We start from the raw sequence: 17,480 nt of genomic DNA, 5'->3' as shown, positions 1-17,480 counted from the left end.
TCTTGATTTAGGCTTAGGTCATGATCTCACAGTTCATGAGATCAAGCCCTGCATTGGGCTCTGTGCTGACAGCATGGAGCCTACTTGGGATTCTCTGTCTCCCTCTCTGTCTGTCCCTGCTCCGCTCACATGCTCTCTCTCTCTCTCTGTCAAAATATATAAATAAAAACTTTAAAAAAAATCTGTTAGGAGGGTAGATCTCACATTAAGTGTTCTTACCATAACAGAATTTTCTTTTATTTTTTTTTAATTTTTTTTTTTAACGTTTATTTATTTTTGAGACAGAGAGAGACAAAGCATGAACGGGGGAGGGTCAGAGAGAGGGAGACACAGAATCCGAAACAGGCTCCAGGCTCTGAGCCGTCAGCACAGAGCCCGACGTGGGGCTCGAACTCACGGACTGCGAGATCATGACCCGAGCCGAAGTTGGCCGCCCAACTGACTGAGCCACCCAGGCGCTCCCAGAATTTTCTTTTCAATATCGTATCAATGTCCTTTCACATCTCCAATGTCTGGTATTCTTTTGAAAAGCTGGATATGAAGTAGCAATCTTTCAGTCTGTTATTATTAATATTATTATTACTATTATTATTAGAGTGGATAATTATCAAGTGCTCACTATGTGATAAGCTTTCTTCAAAGACCTTTACAAATATTATCTCCAACCATAAGTGTTAGGTAGTATTATTATCCCCTTTTTATAGATCAAGGAGTGGAGGCACAGAGAGTCTAAGTAACTTGACCATGGCACAGCAGCAAATAATCGACAGAGCGGATGCAAATCCAGGGAGTTTCCTTCTATTATATGAAATTCAGTATTTTTCTATGTTCATTCTGTTACAAATATACCTGTTTCCACAAGGGTTTTGAAGCTATTTAAAAAACATTTCAGAGTTCAGCTGTTAAATAAGGGACGAATTCAACCAGCATTTGATGAGGACCCACTAAGTGTGTTAGCACTGTGAGACACTTAAGGATGATACAACCATGAATAGGCAGGAGTTAATTCATCCCTAAATCACTGAACAGCTTATAACATGAGGCAGAAAGTGATAAATGTTCAAAGAGAAGAGCTACAAAGTGCTACAAGAATGCAAATGTGAGTAGGCTTATCTCTCTGGGTTGTGGAAGGATTAAGGCATGACCAAGAAGAAGTCACTTTGCTCCTGGGCTAGGCCTTGAAAGATGGGTAAGGTTTTGACATTTGGAGACTGAATTTTGAGGTCCTGGCCTTGTCAATCAATAGATTGTACTCATACATATTTTTATATATAGCAAGATTTACTCTTGTACATTTTTAAAGATAATTTATTAAGCACCTACTGTGTGCTCTGTGCTTAGCTAGGCACCAAGGATACAGGGAACATATGACACAGTCTCTGTTCTTGAGTAACTTACACTCTAAAATAGGAAACAGATATGTATATAAATATATTATAATGTGATAGGCATACGCAGTGAGTAATCGCCATTTTCTATTCTATTTTATAGAATATCAAAGTACTTCCTCCCTCTTCCTAAAAAAAAAAAAAAAAAAAAAAAAAGCCCATTACATAAACCCAGAAAAATTTTCAGTGTATAATCCTCATGTTGGTCAAATATTATTTTGTAACTATTAGAACAGTCCAGACTCTAGGGAAAAAATTCCATTATTTTTATAAAAGGTACCATTCACAAATCTCAGAAAAGAAAATAAAGTTCTATACTAGAGGAATAAGATAGCATCTGAACTGTTCTCTTAAAGCTATTAAAGTTCTAAAAATATCTCATGGGCATAAAACCCCAAGTATATGCCAACAAATCCTCATGATGCAAAACTGACACCTTTCCCATCTCCTTTATTATTATTACTTTTTTTTTCTTAAGAGAGACAGAGTGTGAGCAGGGGAGGACAGAGAGAGGGGAAGACACAGAATCTGAAGCAGGCTCTAGGCTCTGAGCTGTCCGCACAGAGCCCAACATGGGGCTTGAACTCACAAATCATGAGATCATGACCTGAGCCGAAGTCAGATGCTTAACCAACTGAGCCAGCCAGGCATTCTTCCCATCTCCTTTTTTACAAAAGTTTCCAATTCAGTGTCTTCCAAGACTACTCTTTTTTTTTTTTAATTTAATTTTTAATTTTTTTTTAATTTACATCCAAATTAGTTGGCATATAGTGCAACAATGATTTCAGGAGTAGATTCCTTAGTGCGCCTTACCCATTTAGCCCATCCCCCCTCCCACAACCCCTCCAGTAATCTTCAGTTTGTTCTCCATATTTAAGAGTCTCTTATGTTTTGTCCCCCTGTTTTTATATTATTTTTGTTTCCCTTCCTTTATGTTCATCTGTTTTGTCCCTTAAAGTCCTCATATGAGTGAAGTCATGATTTTTGTCTTTCTCTGACTAATTTCACTTAGCATAATTCTCTCTAGTTCCATCCACGTAGTTGCAAATGGCAAGATTTCATTCTTTTTGATTGCCAAGTAATACTCCATTGTATATATATACCACATCTTCTTCCTCCATTCATCCATCGACGGACATTTGGGCTCTTTCCATACTTTGGCTACTGTTGATAGTGCTGCCCTAAACATGGGGGTGCATGTGCCCCTTCAAAACAGCACACCTGTATCCCTTGGATAAATGCCTAGTAGTGCAATTGCTGGGTCGTAGGGTAGTTCTATTTTGAGTTTTTGAGGAACCTCCACACTGTTTTCCAGAGTGGCTGCACCAGCTTACATTCCCACAAGACTACTCTTGATAGCTGCATATTTCCAATTGTGTAGTGCAAGCAAAGGAAAGGCAGAAAGGCAGGAAGGGGCCTAACATTTGTTAAATGCCACCTGCTGTAAGGACCAGGCACTGCTCATGGCATTCGTGTTTATTCTCTTTGACCGTCACATCAACCATAATATGTAGATGTTAATCTCTATTTTACAGACAAGGAAATTCAAACTCTGGGAGAATACATAATCTAGCCAAAGTCATGCAGTTTATATATTAAAGGCTGGAATTATAATCTGTGTGATTCCCAAATCCCACTCCACCATGAAGTTCCTTATTTTATTTTGCAATCAGTGTAACTGGGATATTTCTGCCCTAAAATAATAAGTAGGAATACTGGTCTCTATACTTCAACTTAACATCCATGGGTATGCCTTTAGTATTTGTAGGTGTCATTACATTACAACAACTGGCTTTTATTTGAATAGCAGGCATTATACTACATAGACATTTGTGATATTCTGGTCTAAACTGAATGAAAGCTGTTAGGTTCTTTAAGATTAACCTGCTATGTGGGATGCCTGGGTGGCTCTGTTGGTTATGTGTCTGACTTTGGCTCAGGTCATGATCTCGCTGTTCCCAGTTCAAGCCCCATGTCAGGCTCTATGCTGACACCTCAGAGCCTGGAGCCTGTTTCAGATTCTGTGCCTCCCTCTCTCTCTCTGCCCCTCCCCTGCTCATGCTCTGTTTCTGTTGCTCTCAAAATAAATAAATATTAAAAAAAAAGATTAACCTGATATGTAATTTTATTTTATTTTATTTTTATTTATTTATTTTTTTTTATTTTGGGGACAGAGAGAGACAGAGCATGAACGGGGGAGGGGCAGAGAGAGAGGGAGACACAGAATCGGAAACAGGCTCCAGGCTCTGAGCCATCAGCCCAGAGCCTGACGCGGGGCTCGAACTCACGGACCGCGAGATCGTGACCTGGCTGAAGTCGGACGCTTAACCGACTGCGCCACCCAGGCGCCCCAGTGATATGTAATTTTAAAGCAACTCCCAGACATTGTCAATTTTACCAAAAAAAAAAAAAAAAAAAAGACTAACCTAGTATGGTATCATAAAATAGAAATAAATTGAATTGCTATGGAGTTGCTACTTCTGAATTTAAAACTAGACAAGATGAAGCAGATCTCTATAGTTTTTACTTAAATAATTCATTTTTTAGTGTTTATTCATTTTTGAGAGAGAGAGAGAGTGCGAGCACAGGACGGGCAGAGAGAGAGGGAGACACAGAATCTGAAGCAGGCTCCAGGCTCTGAGCTGTCAGCACAGAGCCCTAGGCAGGGCTTGAACTCACAAATCATGAGATCATGACCTGAGCCGAAGTCAGACGCTTAACTGACTGAGCCACCCAGGCATCCATTAGTAATGCATTTTTTGATCAAACAACATATATGCTTACGTATGGGCAAATAAAACCAACCTTAAAATACTAATTTCATTTCCTCTGCTATTTTTTGAAGGAAAAAAAGAAGAAAAAAGATGATGCTGATCTACTATTAGGCAGCAAAACAATGTTTCAGGAAAACCAAGTGACTTGAATAAAGAAAATTCTCAAAGATGAGTAGGTCATAAACCTGCAGACAGCATGGCACAGCAATCAGTGTGTTCAAACTCCGGCCATATCAACATGTTAACTTGAAGACTGAGGCATATTTAAAAGTAATTGTATACTCAGGGGCATGGAATCTGGAAGTCAGCAGACTGCTTCTATGAAGAGTTTCTTTGTTACTTTGTTCTTTGTTACTCTACAGTCTTCCAAAAAATACCTAAGATCAAACTGCTTAGTTAGCTTTTAAGAGTGTGACTCTGGGGGGAAAAATATGTATGTATGTGTGTATACACACACACACACACACACACACACACACACACACACACATACATATAGCACCATACTTATTTTGTTTTCTTTTCCTAAAAATACTGTAAAAAGCAGGAGGAGCCAAGATGGCGGAACAGCACAGAAGTTTTTTTGTGTGTCTCACGTCCATGAAATACGGCCAGACCCACACTAAACCATCCTGCACACCTAGAAAACTGAGTGGAGGATTAAGACAACAGTCTGCACAACCTGAACCACAGAATTCAGCAGGTACACAGCGCAGAGAGGTGAACTGGGGGAGAGAGAAGCCACGGAGGGCAGGGAGCTTTGTGTGGGGAGAGAGGACAGAGATGGGAGTGGGGGGGAGTACAGGGAAAGCACCACCATCCCCCCCCCCCAAAACAGCCGGAGAGAAAGTGGAAAAGCGGAAATAGCCGCAGGGACTGAACTAAAAAGGGAGAAAGGAGAACGGAGAGGGTTTAAATTCCATTAAGACTCTATAAACAGGGAGACCGCAGAGCCTGAAACTCCGCAGCTCCATATGTGGCCGTGCTCTGGTGGGAAAGGCGAATCCCCAGGAGCAGGGTGAAGTCTGGGGAGTCTTCAGGTCACATGGGGAGAGGCGGTTCCCCTGCTGGGAGGACATTCGGTAGAGGCTGTGCGGCCACCCCACAGGCAAATGTGCCAGCGGACCCCTTCAGAGAACAATCAGATTTTCAGGTGCTGGAACAAGGCCATTAAGGGTGAAGCCTGGTGCCAGACGTGTGTTGCGATTTTCCGTAATTCTCGAAACGCTGCTGCTACACGACCGTGTGAGCTTTTTCTGGGGCAAGCTGGCACCCAGCCTCAGTCTCTGGGCATCGGCACCAGCACGATCCTGCGACCATTCCTGGGTGCAGCCGGCAGCCGGCCATTGCTCAGCGAGACCCTCCCCCAGAGGATCCGAGCGGGTCACAGCCGCAGTCCCTCAGAAGTGAGGGGTCAAGAAACACAGCCGCATCTGAGATAAAACTCAGGAGGGAGGTGCCGCCTGGCAACCTGCTGGGCAGCGTAAAACCGGGGAGTGAATGGAAGCCGGAGATGAAGGGTGGGTGTGTGACTGCTGATCAGGGAGAACAGAGTTCCGATACTACAGACTGGGTAGCTGGGTGACGCCATTTTCACCCCCCCACACATGAGCATACACGCCTGCATATTTTCAGACCACAATGCTATGAAACTCGAAATCAACCACAAGAAAAAATTTGGAAAGGTAACAAATACTTGGAGACTAAAGAACATTCTACCAAAGCATGAATGTGCTAACCAACAAGTTAAAGGGGAAATTTAAAAGTACATGGAAGCCAATGAAAATGGTAACACCACAGCCCAAAACCTCTGGGATACAGCAAAGTGGTCATATGAGGGAAGTATATAGCAATCCAGGCCTTCCTAAAGAAGGAAGAAAGGTCTCAGATACACAACCTCACCTTACACCTTAAAGAGCTGGAAACATAACAGCAAATAAAACCCAAAACCAGCAGAAGACAGGAAATAATAAAGATTAGAGCAGAAATCAATGCTATCGAAACCAAAAACAAACTAACAAACAAACAGTAGAACAGACTGACGAAACCAGGCGCTGGTTCTTTGAAAGAATTAACAAAATTGAAAAACCACCAGCCAGTTTGATCAAAAAGAAAAAGGAAAGGACCCAAATAAATAAAATCGAGAATGAAAGAGGAAAGATCACAACCAACACAGCAGAAATGAAAACAATAATAAGAGAAAATTATGCAGTTATACACCAATAAAATGGGCAATCTGGAAGAAATGGACAAATTCCTAGAAACATACAAATTACTAAAACTGAAACAGGAAGAAATAGAAAATGTGAACAGACCCATAACCAGTAAAGAAATCAAATTAGTAATCAAAAATCTACCAAAAAACAGAGTCCAGGGCCAGATGGCTTTCCAGGGGAATTCTACCAAACATTTAGGGAAGAGTTAACACCTATTCTCTTGAAGTTGTTCCAAAAAATAGAAATGGAAGGAAAACTTCCAAACTCTTTTTACGAAGCCAGCATTACCTTGATTCCAAAACCAGACAAAGACCCCACTAAAAAGGAGAACTATAGACCAATTTCCCTGACAAACATAGATATAAAAATACTCAATAAGATATTAGCCAACCAGATCTAACAATACATTAAAAAAAATTATTCACCACAAGCAAGTGGGATTTATACCTGGGATGCAGGGCTGGTTCAATATCCGCAAAACAACCAATGTGATTCATCACATCAATAAAAGAAAGGACATGAATCACATGATCCTCTCAATAGATGCAGAGAAAGCATTGACAAAATACAGCATCCTTTCTTGATAAAAAAAAAAAAAAACCCTCAAGAAAGTAGGGATAGAAGGAGCATACCTCAAGATCATAAAAGGCATATACAAATGACTCAACACTAATATCATCCTCAATGGGGAAAAACTGAGCTTTCTCCCGAAGGTCAGGAACAAGACAGGGATGTCCACTCTCGCCACTGTTATTCAACATAGTATTGGAAGTCTTAGCCTCTGCAATCAGACAACACAAAGAAATAAAAGGTATCCAAATCAGCCAGGAGGAGGTCAAACTTTCACTCTTCACGGATGACATGATACTCTATATGGAAAGCCCAAAAGATTCCACCAAAAAACTGCTAGAACTGATCCATGAATTTAGCAAAGTCACAGGATATAAAATCAGTGCACAGAATTTGGTTGCATTCCTATACACCAACAATGGAGCAACAGAAGAGAAATCAAGGAATCAATCCCATTTACAATTACACCAAAACCCATAAAATACCTAGGAATAAATCTAACCAAAGAGGTGAAAAACCTCTACATTGAAAACTATAGAAAGCTTATGAAAGAAATTGAAGAAGACACAAAAAAATGGAAAAATATTCCATGTTGCTGGATAGGAAGAACAAATATTGTTAAAATGTCAATACTATCCAAAACAATCTACATATTCACTGCAGTCCCTATCAAAATAACACCAGCATTCTTCACAGAGCTAGAGCAATCCTAAAATTTGTATGGAACCAGAAAAGACCCCGAATAGCCAAAGAAATCTTGAAAAAGAAAACCAAAGCAGGAGGCATCACAATCCCGGACTTCAACCTGTATGCCAAAGCTGTAATCATCAAGACAGTATGGTACTGGTACAAGAACAAGACACTCAGATCAATGGAACAGAATAGAGAATCCAGGAAACAAAAAGCGAAAATGAACTTTTGGGACTTCATCAAAGTAAAAAGCTTCTGCACGGCAAAGGAAACAATCAGCAAAACTAAAAGGCAACCAATGGAATGGGAGAAGATATTTGTAAATGACATATCACATAAAGGATTAGTATCCAAAATCTATAAAGAAATTATGAAACTCAGAACCCAAAAAAACAAATAATCCAGTGAAGAAATGGGCAAAAGACATGAATAGACACTTCTCCAGAGAAGACATCCAGATGGCCAACCGACACATGAAAAAATGCTCAACATCATTCATCATCAGGGAAATACAAATCAAAACCACAATAACATACCACCTCACACCTGTCAGAATGGCTAACGTTAACAACTCAGGCAACAACAGATGTTGGCGAGGATCCAGAGAAAGGGGATCTCTTTTGCATTGTTGGTGGGAATGCAAGCTGGTGCAGCCACTCTGGAAAACAGTATGGAGGTTCCTCAAAACATTAAAAATAGAACTACCCTACGACCCAGCAATTGCACTACTAGGTATTTATCCAAGGGATACAGCTGTGCTGTTTCAAAGGGGCACGTGCACCCCAATGTCTATAGCAGCACTATCGACAATAGCTTTCCAAAGTATGGAAAGAGCCCAAATGTCCATTGATGGATGAATGGATAGAGAAGATGTGGTACATATATACAATGGAGTATTACTTGGCAATCAAAAAGAATGAAATCTGGCCATTTGCAACTACATGGATGGAACTATAGGGTATTATGCTAAGCAAAATTAGTCAGAGAAAGACAAATACCACATGACTTCACTCATATAAGGACTTCAAGATACAAAACAGATGAACATACAGGAAGGGAAGCAAAAATAATATAAAAACAGGGAGGGGGACAAAACAGAAGAGACTCTTAAATATGGAGAGCAAACAGAGGGTTACTGGAGGGGGTGTGGGAGGGGGGATGGGCTAAATGGGTAAGAGGCATTAAGGAATCTACTCCTGAAATCATTGTTGCACTTGGATGCTAACTTGGATGTAAATTTAAAAAATAAATTAAATTTAAAAAAATAAAATAAGCTATCAAAGAAAGAAAGAAAGAAAGAAAGAAAGAAAGAAAGAAAGAAAATAATTGTGGTACACCCATACAGCGGAATTCTACTCAGGCAGAGACATGATGAATTTCAAAAACATGATGTTGAACAAAAGAAGCCAGATGCAAAGAAAGTACACAGTGTGTCCTCCCAGTCTCCCCACATCCTAGAAGAGAAGAAACTAACCCACAGAAACCAAAGTCAGAGGAGAAGTGACGTTCAGTGGGAGACCAGAAGACAGATGGAGGGGAGCTTCCCGTGCTGATGGATTTGTTCTCTTATCTCCATCAGAGGGGCAGTTACCCAGATGTACACAAATGTAAACACATGTTGCTCTGCACACTTAGGATTTATTGTTTTACTGCATGTAAATAACACCTCAGTAAAAGTAAATACATAAAATATAAAACAGAGAAGCAGTGACCACACATGGCAGGTGGTAACAGTGGAGAGTGGGAAGGAAGGGAGGGTTCAGGAGAGGTTCTGTGGAATCATCTTATTTATCCTCTCTGAGCCCCACCTGCAAAGCGGATATAATAACACGATCTTTGCCGAACTGTTGGAAAAAATAATAATACAAAAAATAAAAATACTGTAAAAAGCAGCAAAAGCTCTTGGTGGATTCACTTGCATGTAATATTATTAATTCTTTTATTTGTTGTTGTTTTGCTTTGTTGTAACCATAAGGCTAACTGCCACACTATGCCACACTTCTAATGGCTGCTTTTCTTATTGCCTTCCCTCCAGGGGACTTGACTCTCATTAAAGTGAAAAGGGACATGAACTGAATTTTCATAGAGTTCCTGGACAAACTGCAAGAAAGACACAGGCAGAAGAGACATGGTACGGTGATGTAAGAGTCAGGGGAAAGACAGGAGGGCAGAGATTTTGCAGGTAATACTTTATAAAAGATGTGCATGGCTAACTTATGGAATTTTGGCTGCAACTTCCAACCAGAAATATGGATGGTTCACTAAGCTGGCATGTAAAGAAGCAAAATCTGCCAGCCCAAAATGTGTCTCTTTGCATGTGGATTATTTTAAGCTAAATACTTTTTTGTTTTATTTTAGAGAGAGTGCGTGAGCAGGGGAGAGGGGCAGAGACAGACAGACAGACAGACAGAGAGAATCCCAACAAGGCTCCATGCCCAGCACAGAGCCCGACACAGGGCTCGATCCCATGACCCTGGGATCGTGAACTTAGCCGAAACCAAGGAATGGACGCTCAACCAACTGAGCCACCCAGGCACTCCTAACCTGATTATTATTATTTAAAAATTTTTTTTTGTTCATTTATTTTTGAGAGAGAGAGAGGGAGAGACAGAGCACAAGTGAGAGAGAGAAGGAGACAGAGAATCCAAAGCAGGCTCCAGGCTCTGAGCTGTCAGCACAGAGCCCGACGTGGGCCTTGAACTCACAGACTGCAAGATCATGACCTGAGCTGAAGTCAGACACTTAACTGACTGAGCCACCCAGGCACCCCTAAGCTGATTATTTTTAAGAACAGAGAAGTCAGGAAGAAACTTTGACCTTTCCCCTAACTACCTAAAAATTTGTTTAGATAGAGGACTGGCTGGCTCCAGGAAGGAAGGCCCTACCACAGACAACTACAGTATAATATGAAGAAAGTATGACAGACTGGGAGGAACCTAGCAAGGCCTATTTGATCAAAGTCCTTTCTATGTCCCATTGTTTCTGGATGGCCCCACAAACATGTTTCCTAAACATTTACTCTTTCCATTCTTTCTGTGAATTACGCCTCTTCCCCCTGAAGCCGCAGGCCCCTGCCCCCTTCTCCTTAGTTCAGAATGACATATGTGCCTTGTTTTGCCTGATTGTCTTTGGATCTCTCACGTTTACGTGGACTCCTCATACACACATAATCGGATTTGATTTTCTCCCGTTCATCTGTCTCCATCAATTTAATTTCTGAGACCAGTCAGAAGAACCTTGTAGGGTACAGGAAAATTTCCCAACCTCATAGGCGCCAACTCCCCTAGTCACCATCATGCTAACTACATAGAAGCTTTGCCGGAATAAAAGAAATCTACAAATCACAGATGTTCCATAACAGATCTATTTTAGTAAATTCCCATCATAAGTCTTCCCTGGTATCACTAAACACCGCAACGAACACCTTTCAGATCAAGGGTCCCACATCCTCCTTGCCCCAGGTTTCCTATTGCCACCACTTCTGCTTATGTGGCAGGATCACTGCTGTCTAATAATCACACAGAGCGTGGCATCTCACACTGGTGAAGTCACTTCTCTCCTGGTTCCCGGCTTTCTTGAGTGGACATAAGTCTGTGCCCTACCGACGAGCAGGGGGAGAGTCTGAACAGAAGTGCCTTGTTGATCAGGCTGGCGACTTAACTAGCAAGTAGGTCACATCAGGCTGGTTATCTTGTCCTCAGTGGAAATATTTCTCATCTGCCTGGGAGAGCTGCAAGCCATCTAGAGAACTTCAGAGGCAAGCAATAATCACTATTGACTTTCCTGCCACATCCTATCCAGGTGAAGTGGTGCGCTTGTGAGGCAGTAGAATGTCTATGTACCTTGGGAATAGCTTTTAATTCTCGAGAGGCACCACAGGGATGGGGTAGTTTGCTCTTAGTAGAAATGCCTGGAAGATAAGGAATGAAGGAAGCAGACCCTAAAGGGAGATGTGTCTTTGACTGTCTATCCAGAGCCAAAGTCTTAAGGAAGGCAAAGAATATGACCAGGAGGAAATTCAGCTGATTCAGCCTAAAGAGGAGGCCTTTCTCTAGACGGGGACCCTCACAGGGTAAGACTTCTGTCAAATCTCCTGAGGAGATGGTAGGAAGGTGTGAGCTTCTGCCTTAAACTTTCACACCTAGAGCAACTTGCCCTCATCAGCAGAGGGTAGGTAGAGGGGAAACTAACTTGAATATAGGTATGAATTTCTTAGAAGAGTGGGGTATAAAGGCAGTTGTGATCCAGAGATCAAAATGTCCAATAGTCTAAAATGAGCCTACAGCATCTTAAAGTTCACATTAAAAATCTTTTATTAATGTTTATTTATTTTTTTTTTTTTAAATTTTTTTTTTCAACGTTTATTTATTTTTGGGACAGAGAGAGACAGAGCATGAACGGGGGAGGGGCAGAGAGAGAGGGAGACACAGAATTGGAAACAGGCTCCAGGCTCTGAGCCATCAGCCCAGAGCCCGATGCGGGGCTCAAACTCACGGACCGCGAGATCGTGACCTGGCTGAAGTCGGACGCTTAACCGACTGCGCCACCCAGGCGCCCCTATTAATGTTTATTTTTGAGAGAAAGAGAGACACAGTGTGAACAGGGGAGGAGCAGAGAGAGAGGGAAACACCGAATCTGAAGCAGGCTCCAGGCTCTGAGTTGTCAGCACAGAGCCCGAAATCAAGACCTGAGCTGAAGTTGGACGCTTAACCGATAGAGCTACCCAGGAACTTGAGGCATGATGTTTTTAAATTAAAAACTGAAAGTTTTCTGACACCCAAAGCACAGGCAATAAAAGAAAAAGAGAGAAAAAACTTCTGTGCATCAGAGGACATTATCAACAGAGTGGAAAAGGAAACCCATGGAATCTGAGAAATTATTTGTGAATCATCAATCTGATAAGGGATTAATATCCAGAATATATAAAGAATTCGTACAACTCAACAACGACAACCGAAAAACCAACTACAAATGGGCAAGGGATTGAATAGGTACTTCTCCAAAGAAGATCTGCAAATGGCCAAGAAGCACATGAAGAGATGCTTAACATCACTAGCTACTAGGGAAATGCGAATCAAAACCATAATGAGACACGACTTCACAGCCATCAGGATGGCTATTATCAAAAACAACGATGTAACAAGTATTGGAGAGGATGCGGTGACATTGGAGCACCTACCACACGGCTGGGAGACACGTGAAGTGGCGTAGCCGCTGTGGAAAATGGCATGGCAGTTCCTCGAAAGAAGAAAGGAAAGAAAGAAACAGAATTACTGTATGAGTCAGCAATTTCACTGCTAAGTATACACACAAAGGAACTGAAAGGACAGAGTTTCAGTTCGGGAAGATGAAAAAATTCCGGAGGTGGATGATGGCGGTGGGTTATACGGCAGTGTGTGAATGTACTTCATGCCCCCGAACTGTATACTCAAGAATGGTTAAAGTGGCACGTGTTATTTACGTTTCACCATGATGAAAAGCTCGAAGACTTTGAAAACTTACAAGCTTTAAAAAATTAATTAAAGGAAAAGTTCATGAAAACTAAATCAAAAGTAAAACCTACAATTCATTCATCAGTCCCCATAGCCACGTGCCACGTGTACAATTTCTGCTCTTTCTGGTCATTACACTGACTGTGAGCAGCCATCTGTGGCCTTTTGGCTGGCTCATCAAAATCACCTTGGATGAGCATCATTTCTTCTAATTCTCCTCCTCTAGCCCACCAGCTACATCCTACGTCCCGCAGACCACACCTGCCGGTTATTAAGTGTTGCTCTGCCCCTCCCCCACTGTCCTCTGGTCTCTGTGTTTTCATTCACCACCTCCTGCTGCTCTAGGCTCAATCTCTATGCAGTTGGACATGTGGGTATTGCTAACTACTGACCCGGATAAGCAAGAAACACAATTCAATAGACGTTTGCTCTTTGCAGATGATCCCAGAACAGGAGAGCCTTGGGGTGGCCCGTCCATATCCATTTATTCGCAGTGGCATTGCAACAAACGTTTTGTGGCTGGGGATTTCAAAGAAACGGGATTTTATTAATTTATGTGCTGAACCAGCATTACAACAGTTTATGCAGAGTTTGCAAGTGTTTGGGTTGTGAGCATGGACAACGTGAAACACTTAACGAAAAACTTTCACAAAACTATTTCCAGCAGTTTAGCTATGCGAGAATAACTTTCATATGACGATACCCTGAAAATAAAATCACTTTTTACCTAAAGCTGCTCGTCTAGTTGCTGTTTTAAACTTTATCCCAAGAACAGAGATGTTACTCAGTAAAATGAAACTGCAGCCTTCTCAACAGCAAGGTTCACTAATAAATGTTTTCTGGTGATGATTTTTTTTTAATTTTTGAATTTATAATGATTATTATAAAAGTGGTTGTTGATAGTATCACTATAATTTACTTTCTAATAGAATGAGTTTTATTTTTAAATGTAAGAGCTACAGGTCTGATAATATTAGAATTTATTTTGTGCCATTTCTATAATGATGCCAGGAAACTGTCTTCTCAGCAGTATTTTTCAATGTTTCAGATTATTAACAAAATTATCTGTTTTAAAACTACGGCATTAAAATATACCCTCAATAAACTATTATAGCGTCCAGGTCTTTGAAGTTTGTATAAATAATGATGATGTAAACATTTTTCTCTACAAAGTAAAGTTTAAATTTCTACCAGAATAGAGCCCTTCTTTGATTAGAAATGTAAGGGGCGCCTGGGTGGCGCAGTCGGTTAAGCGTCCGACTTCAGCCAGGTCACGATCTCGCGGTCCGTGAGTTCGAGCCCTGTGTCGGGCTCTGGGCTGATGGCTCGGAGCCTGGAGCCTGTTTCCGATTCTGTGTCTCCCTCTCTCTCTGCCCCTCCCCGTTCATGCTCTGTCTCTCTCTGTCCCAAAAATAAATTAAAAACGTTGAAAAAAAAATTAAAAAAAAAAAAAAAAAGAAATGTGATTCCCAGGGGCATCTGGGTGGTTTAGTCGGTTGAGCTTCCGACTTCAACTCAGGTCATGATCTTGCAGTTAGTTCATGGGTTCGAGCCCCACGTCGGGCTCTGTGTTGACAGCTCAGAGCCTGGAGCGTCCTTGAGATTCTGTGTCTCCCTCTCTGTCTGCCCCTCCCCCACTCACGCTCTGTCTCTCAAAAATAAACAAACATTAAAAAAACAATTAAAAAAAAAAGATATGTGATTCCCAAATTGTGAACCAAAGCACCCCCGGGGTGACACGGCAAACTCCAGAGGCACTGTGGGCTGGCTATTAAGGTGTTGGGGACACAGGTATCAGTTGGACACCACATGAACTATGTCGTTTAGACCTAAGTAGTGAATAAAGACAATTGTAGGGTGTTTTGTTATGTTTTCTTTTTTTTGTTTTGTTTTGTTTTTTTGGCCACAGGGCTGCAGGAATCAGGGAAATTTGGGAATCTCTGGATTAGAAAGATTAGTGGCCACAAAATACAAGATAACCGAGAAGTCCTTATGTAGTATAACCCTGTTGTTTTACACATGAGAACACGGTTCAAATCTGAAATCTGTGGTGGGTCCTAAACACTCAGCCTCCTGGCTCTCTGGTCAGGGCTGTAAGTCAAAAGATCTGATGAACGTGAAGTCTGTTGAGGCTTCCATTCTTCCGCCGCCCCTCTGCCTCACTGCTTCCTGGTCAGTAGACCCAAACTGTGAAGGCCCAGCTTGACCACCTCCCAGCTGAACAGCTCCAGCCAAGTTCCTGACCCTCTGTGAACCCACACTTCCTCATGGGCAAAATCAGTGGGATGATGATAACTGCTAACAAGAAAACGGAATCACTTCCAGAATCAGTAGAAGTAATGCACTTAAAAAAGCCTTGTAAACTGCCAAGCACTTTATAAATTGTTTTTCACCAAACAGTATTTAAACATCTATGTTACAAGCACTGGGGAGACAAAAAAGGAAATCAAAATCACCTCTGTGTTTAAGAGGCTTATCTCTCTGGGAGGGGAGAAACAGAAATGATTATAACAAAAATTGATTCACGTTACAATGGTAGTAATGACCAAGTACAAGGTGAATAGGGAAGAAGGTCCTCCTGAGGGGGTCAGGAAGTCCTGGCCGAAGAGACAGGGCCTTCAGTCTGACTCAGAGAGTGAGTAAGTAATGGACGGGGGAGGGAGAGCAGGCCACAGAGGGGGAACAGCCGGGACCAATGAGAGAGGTGAAGGATTAGACTGCCTTCTGGATGGCACAGCACTCCACAGGGCTGGAGGGAGAAGGACAGGAAACAAGAGATGAAAGGTTACAGATGGGAGACTAAATGCGTGTGCTGGATCTTGGTTGTTCAGGGCCTGGCACTCCTTTCAAAGGAGTGGACGTTACCCCGAAAACCTTGTGCAGTGCGCAGCTCCTCCTCCCGGCCTGCATCTCAGATGGAGGCTCTGTAAATCTCGCCTCTTTAAAATTGACAGCAATACCTTAAGTTACTGGCACGTGGGTTTCATTTTCTTCGTGGCCATTTAATTCTGTCACACATAATGTCCCTAAGTGAAAGTCATTTTCCCGTCTGTCACATTCACTAAGACATCAAGCTTTGGTGACGACGCCTGTCCTCACTGAAGCCCTACGAGGAGGCGCCCTCGCACCCTTCCACATTGAACGCCAGTGGAAAAAAGGCCTTTATTATGGAATTCATTCACGATCAAGGGACCTCAGCTTTTGTGTGGGTTCCCTCACAATGTGTCAAGCAGGTAGCCCCATTACCCGTGTGGCTCAGGCCCACAGTGTCACAGTGTGGGAGGATCACAACCCAGAACGGGGATGCAGTCACGTTTTGGGCAGCTCTCTCTGCTGAACATGCACAAGGCCCTGGGGTCCCACCTGTCGAACAGACTGACCTTTGAGAAGTCTGGCTCTTTCCTCCAGAAGCGAACGGGCTCCGCGGAGGTCCCCGCCGACTTGGCAGAGCCTTCCGGAAAGCAGAAGCTCCACCTGCGTCGGGGCGCCAGAAGTCAAGCTCGCGGGGTGGGCCGCAGGTCACACGCATGCGCACTCACCTCGCCGCGTCTCCGTGGACGTTTTATTAGCTCAAGTCACCGCAAGAAGGACCAGGAATAGTAGGAGTATTTTGAGACAGAGAGAGACCGTAGTCATATAGGTTTTATTTTATTTGTTTATTTATTTTAAAATGTTTGCTTATTTTTGAGTGGGGGAGGGGCAGAGAGACAGGGAGACACAGAATCCGAAACAGCTCCAGGCTCCGAGCTGTCAGCACAGAGCCCAACTCCGGGCTCGAACCCACGAACAGCAAGATCATGATCTGAGCCGAAGTGGGGCGCTTAACCGACTGAACCACGCAGGCGCCCCCATATGGCTTTTATTGTATCCTATCATTGTAATAGTTGTGTTTTATTATTAATTGTTGTTAATCTACTGTGCCTATTTTATAAGTTAAGCTTTATTACAGGTATGTGTGTACAGGAAAAAACAGTGTATGTAAGGTTCGGCACTATGCATGGCTTCAGGCAGTCACTCCAGGTCTTAGAATGTAGCCCCGATAGAACAGGGGGGGACTTCTGTACTTGCCCCGACCTCGGCAAAGCCTGGCTTCCAGAGCCTGTCAACACAGAGATGCTGTCTTGTTTTCTGTCTTGATCTCACGTTTGTTGCTTCCTCTCAACATCACACAGTTGCTGTGGTCAGGAGTGACTAAGCCATGGGTGGATTCAGGCCTCAAAATCCCTGGGATGAAACGGGGTTCAAACGGAACCAAGAGGTGGCACGTGTCCCCCCAGTTGAAGGCACCCCACAGCACAGCATGTGGGGTACAGGCACCTCACTCCCTCCTACGCTGCAATCAGACCTGAT

General features: G+C 42.5%; 1 long non-coding RNA gene across 1 annotated transcript in view; it reads right to left on the bottom strand.

Moving 5' to 3' along the window:
* Window positions 1–16,614, bottom strand: part of LOC147581476 (uncharacterized) — a 56,512-nt gene extending 39,898 nt beyond the window's left edge. Inside the window, exon 1 of the long non-coding RNA XR_015249952.1 lies at window positions 16,511–16,614. This is a non-coding gene — a long non-coding RNA (uncharacterized LOC147581476). The remainder of the gene's footprint in view (window positions 1–16,510) is intronic.
* Window positions 16,615–17,480: the final 866 nt, after the last annotated feature.

This window comes from Puma concolor, chromosome B1, assembly GCF_028749965.1.
Source record: "Puma concolor isolate L17-30 chromosome B1, mPumCon1.1.hap2, whole genome shotgun sequence".
In the NCBI taxonomy this organism is placed as follows: domain Eukaryota; kingdom Metazoa; phylum Chordata; class Mammalia; order Carnivora; family Felidae; genus Puma; species Puma concolor.
This window is presented reverse-complemented; position numbering and strand designations above follow the sequence as displayed.